This window comes from Mobula birostris, chromosome 20, assembly GCF_030028105.1.
Source record: "Mobula birostris isolate sMobBir1 chromosome 20, sMobBir1.hap1, whole genome shotgun sequence".
Classification (NCBI taxonomy): Eukaryota; Metazoa; Chordata; class Chondrichthyes; order Myliobatiformes; family Myliobatidae; genus Mobula; species Mobula birostris.
Genome location: NC_092389.1, coordinates 36443986 through 36449985, shown reverse-complemented (window position 1 = coordinate 36449985; position 6000 = coordinate 36443986).

Here is a 6000-nt window from a genome sequence, read left to right as displayed (position 1 = left end):
ATTAAGAGGATTGGAGGAGATCGAAGGGAATGGGAATATCCAGTAATGATATCTGAGGAGGAAACTGCAGTCTCCAGTAGGGATAAGGCTGAGGTCATGGCTAAGTCATTTGTACTGATACACAGTTCAGAAAATTTGTCTGAAGAAGGGAGAAGAGGAAGGGAAAGAATAATGAGCCAACACCCAGGTGTGTTAAACAGGAGGGAAGGAACAGATGATATAATTGATGATCCATTTACATTAGCAGAAATGGTGAGAGCAATAAAGAGATCGAGACCAACCTCCCCAGGGAAAGATCTGAGATGCTCTGTGATGCTAAAGAATCTAGGAGAAGGAGCGCTCTTGAAGTTGCTGCATTTTTATAACAGAGTGTGGGAGGAGGGAAGATTACCAAGTGCATGGAAAGAAGCAGTAGTAATTCCAATAAGGAAGCCTGGCAAGGATCTGTCAAAACCCACTAGCTACAGACCAATTGCATTAACATCAAGTATATGTAAGATAATGGAAAGGATGATAACAGAAAGGTTATCATATGAGCTTGAGAAAAGGGGAATGCTTGCAAGTTATCAGAGTGGTTTTAGAAAGGGAAGGAATTCCATGGACTCAGTGATAATGTTAGAGACTGAAATAAGGAAGGTCCAGGCAAGTAGAGAGTCAGTAGTGGCAGTGTTCTTTGACATTGAAAAAGCCTATGATATGATGTGGAAGGAAGGATTATTAATTAAACTGCACAAGATGGGGGTTGGTGGGAGAGTTTTTAATTGGATTGAAGATTTTTTTGTTTGGTAGAAAAATTCAAGTTGGGATTGGATCAGAATTATCAAAACAGTACATAGTGGAAAATGGCACACCTCAAGGTAGTGTGATTAGCCCGTTACTTTTCATCATTATGATCAATGATGTCTTCACAAAGGTACCAGTGGATATAGGTAGGTCACTGTTTGCGGATGATGGGGCCTTGTGAAAAAGAGGCAGGAACATGGACCATATAATCAGGAAACTACAAGAAGCAATTGATGAAGTGGTGGAGTGGGGTAATGATTGGGGATGTAGATTTTCAGTAGATAAAACTCAAACTGTATTTTTTACCAGGAAAAGGGTTGAGGTAGGGAAGAAGTTAAGGATGTATGGGGTTGAATTAGAAAGGGTTGCATCATTTAAATTTCTGGGAGTTATATTTGATTCATGATTAACATGGGCAGACCATATCAGGAAAGTTGAGGAGAAATGTGAAAAAGTAATAAATGTGATGAGATGTTTGACTAGTAGGGAATGGGGAGCAAGTTGTTCAGCTTTGAAGAGAGTGTATGTGGCTTTAGTGAGATCTGTATTGGATTATGGAAATATAGTATATGGATCAGCAGCTAGGTCTCTTATAAGGAAACTGGATGTGATTCAGGCTCAGGCTTTGAGAGTGTGCAGTGGGGCTTTTAAAACGTCACCAGTGTCAGCCCTACAGGTAGAAATGGGAATAATGCCTTTGGAACTAAGAAGGATGCAACTGATGGCAAACTACTGGGCTAACTTGCAGGGGCACAATGATTCTCACCCTACTAAAGGAGTGTTGCAGGAGAGCTGGGAAAATGGGAGGTTTCGGAGGGATACCTTTAGTCAGGTAGGGAATGATATCGCAAAAGAATGTGGAATGTTTGATCTGAGGATAAGTCCTTCAGTAGTTTATCCGGTTGTAGCTCCATGGAAGCTTGTATGGCCTGACATAGACTGGCATTTGTTAGAGGTAAAAATGAAAGAAAGATATAAAACAGATTTGGTAAATGCATTTAACTGTCATGTGATGGAAAAGTATAGTGATTATACTCACATTTATACAGATGGTGCGAAGGAACCTGAAACAGGAGTGACAGGGTTTGGGGTGGTAATACCAGCAAAAGAAATTGGAATCAGCAGAAGAACATCTAATAACTCAGGGGTGTTTACAGTGGAGATGCTGGCAGTGTTGGTTGCATTGCAATGGGTGCAGAAAGCCAGACAAGTCAAAGCATTGATATGTTCAGATTCATCCTCAGTTCTAGCAAGTTTAAGGTCTTTTCACACAAACAGTCGGCAAGATGTACTTTATGGAGTCCTTCAGTTAGTTACAAGAATTGCAAATCAGGGAGGTCAGGTAAAATTTCTATGGGTTCCAGCACATGTAGGGGTGAAGGGGAATGAGAGGGTGGATGAGTTGGCAAAGAGGGCGTTAAAGAAAGAAAATGTGGAAATGCACATTAGTATCAGTAAAGCAGAGGTTAAGTGTGTAATCTGGGAAAAAGTCAACCGAATGTGGCAAGAAAGATGGGACAGGGAGGGGAAAGGGAGGCATTTATATCAAATACAAAAGAGTGTTGCAGTTACTAGGGTAGGTAATGGAAACAGAAGAGAAGAAATTGTGTGGACTAAGTTAAGGCTGGGGCATTGTGCATTAAACAAAACATTGAAAATGATAGGGAAACACCAGACAGGATTGTGTGAGGAATGTCAGGAAGAGGAGTCAGTAGAACATGTAGTTTTGTGTTGCAGGAAGTATGGGATACAGAGAGAGATGATGAGAATTAAGTTAAGGGAGTTGGGGGTGCAGGAATTCACATTAAAAGGGTTGCTGGGCATGGGTGAGAGAGCACAAGTCCGGGTATTTTTAGCGTTTTTAAGGGGTACAGGGGTTTTTTATAGGATATGACGAATAAACAGGAATAGGATACTAGGATGGTCAAAGATGGGAGGGTGAAGTGTAGGTTTGTATATATATGTGTGTGTGTGTGTGTGTGTGTGTGTGTGTGTGTGTGTGCGTGCGCGCGATTGGGTGAAGGGATTTAGAATGTATGTCTAGTGCACATTCTGGAGCAGAGGGTGGCGGTAATGCACCATTAAGCTGGATGCCAACTGCCGTAAAACAAGATACAGACAGACAGACAGGATTGCAGATGCTCTAACTTGCAATAGAAACAGAGCATGCAGCTGGACGGAAAACATCCACAAGAAATGTTTTGTAAAGCAAAAGATAAACTGTGGCCATATTATTCCATTATAATCTGAATTCTGCTCATCACAATCCCTAGCCATCATATGAGATCTTGTTGGTTTCCTTTGTGCTGATGGCATTACTTTTAAAGAATCTTTCCAAAAACAGACATATCAGCTGCTGGATTGAAATAAAAGTAATGTTGTTTCAATAAGTGGACAGTTTTCAATCTTTTCTAACTGTACCTTTTTCTATCAACCAATATCCTCTTTACAGACCCAAATATGGGGGCTTGCAATCTCTTTTATGCCAGGGACCAACACAATTAAGCAAGGGATCCGTGAACCCCAGGGTGGGAACCTCTTCTCACATTTGTCCAAATGTGCACACGCGCACGTGTGTGTGTGTGTGTGTGTGTGTGTGTGTGTGTGTGTGTGTATGCGTGTGAGAGAGTGAATATTGATTGTGAGATATGGGTGCCAATGTGAGAGACTGTATTCACAACAGCAAAGATTACAGTTTGTCTCCCAGTGAGTGCAAGTCATGAATAGAAGTGATTGTGAGAAGCTGTGAGGAAGCACACTCGAGAGAGCGAATATCAGTGCACATGGATGAGTGTGAGCAAAAAGTACAAGTGTGAAGCAAGATTCCTGTAAGTGAGAACTTCAGTGTGCGGGAAAAACTGTCCGTGTGCGTACACGTGTTTGGCGTGTTCATGGTGAAACTGAATGAGCCTCACTTCATATTCTGGGGTTTTTCAGTTTCGCCTCTCCTTTGTACAAATTTGCCAGCCTGAGAATCTGTATAGATTTTTCCCAGTACCTTTTCACTGAGACCATTCAAGACTCGATCTTGACCTTGATGCAGTAGTTGATATGGAACTCAAAAATGGGTCCAGTGAGTCAATGTGCCTACGTGTTCGGCTTAGCTATAACTCGTGGGGCAGCACATTCCACAGACTCTTAGAACGCTGGGAAATATTTAAATGAAGGCACTGCACCTTGAATGAAGAAATACCACAAAAGAAAGAGTAATTCAAGAGAGGAAAAGGGGTTTGCCAGTGAACCCAGGGGTCTTTAATTAAAACTATGAAATTCAGTCGACGTTTCAGGCCGAGACCCTTCATCAGGACTAACTGAAGGAAGAGTGAGTAAGGGATTTGAAAGTTGGAGGGGGAGGGGGAGATCCAAAATGATAGGAGAAGACAGGAGGGGGAGGGATGGAGCCAAGAGCTGGACAGGTGATAGGCAAAAGGGATATGAGAGGATCATGGGACAGGAGGTCCGGGAAGAAAGACAAGGAGGGGTGGGGGAACCTAGAGGATGGGCAAGGGGTATATTCAGAGGGACAGAGGGAGAAAAAGGAGAGTGAGAGAAAGAATGTGTATAAAAATAAGTAACAGATGGGGTACGAGGGGGAGGTGGGGCATCAGCGGAAGTTAGAGAAGTCGATGTTCATGCCATCGGGTTGGAGGCTACCCAAACGGAATATAAGGTGTTGTTCCTCCAACCTGAGTGTGGCTTCATCTTTACAGTAGAGGAGGCCGTGGATAGACATGTCAGAATGGGAATGGGATGTGGAATTAAAATGTGTGGTCACTGGGAGATCCTGCTTTCTCTGGCGGACAGAGCATAGATGTTCAGCAAAGCGGTCTCCCAGTCTGCGTCGGGTCTCGCCAATATATAAAAGGCCACATCGGGAGCACCGGACGCAGTATATCACCCCAGTCGACTCATAGGTGAAGTGTTGCCTCACCTGGAAGGACTGTTTGGGGCCCTGAATGGTGGTAAGGGAGGAGCGGAACAAGTGCTACACATGCCCTTACACTTCCTCCCGACGTGGCCTTTTATATATTAGCGAGACCCGACGCAGACTGGGAGACCGCTTTGCTGAACACCTACGCTCTGTCCGCCAGAGAAAGCAGGATCTCCCAGTGGCCACACATTTTAATTCCACATCCCATTCCCATTCTGACATGTCTATCCATGGCCTCCTCTACTGTAAAGATGAAGCCACACTCAGGTTGGAGGAACAACACCTTATATTCCGTCTGGGTAGCCTCCAACCTGATGGCATGAACATCGACTTCTCTAACTTCCGCTAGGGCCCCACCTCCCCCTCGTACCCCATCTGTTACTTATTTTTATACACACATTCTTTCTCTCACTCTCCTTTTTCTCCCTCTGTCCCTCTGAATATACCCCTTGCCCATCCTCTGGGTTCCCCCCCACCCTTGTCTTTCTTCCCGGACCTCCTGTCCCATGATCCTCTTGTATCCCTTTTGCCTATAACCTGTCCAGCTCTTGACTCCATCCCTCCCCGTCCTGTCTTCTCCTATCATTTTGGATCTCCCCCTCCCCCTCCAACTTTCAAATCCCTTACTCACTCTTCCTTCAGTTAGTCCTGACGAAGGGGCTCGGCCTGAAACGTCGACCGCACCTCTTCCTAGAGATGCTGCCTGGCCTGCTGCGTTCACCAGCAACTTTTATGTGTTTGAATTTCCAGCATCTGCAGAATTCCTGTTGTTTATGGAATTCAGTATAGTTTTTGACAGTGGCTACAAAAACTCCAGTAACCATGGATAACTCTGAAATAGGGAAAGTTAGAGTTAAAATCTTAATAGCCTTGGAGTCAGTGACAACCATGGGGACAATGGAGATTTTACAATATTTTCACAAGATCACAAGACAAAGGAGCAGAAGTAGGCCATTCGGCCCATCGAGTCTGCTCTGCCACTCCACCATGAGTTAAACTATTCTCCCATCCAGTTCCAATTTCCAGCTTTTTCCCCATATCCCTTGATACCCTGACTGATTAGATACCTATCAATCTCCTCCTTAAACACCCTCAATGATCGGGCCTCCACAGCTGTATGTGGCAACGAATTCCACAAATCTACAACCCTCTGGCTAAAAAAATCTCTCCTCATCTCTGTTTTAAATGGGTACCCTCTAATTCTAAGACTGTGGCCTCTTGTCCTGGACTCACCCACCAAGGGAAACAGCCTTTCCACATCTACTCTGTCCAACCCTTTCAACATT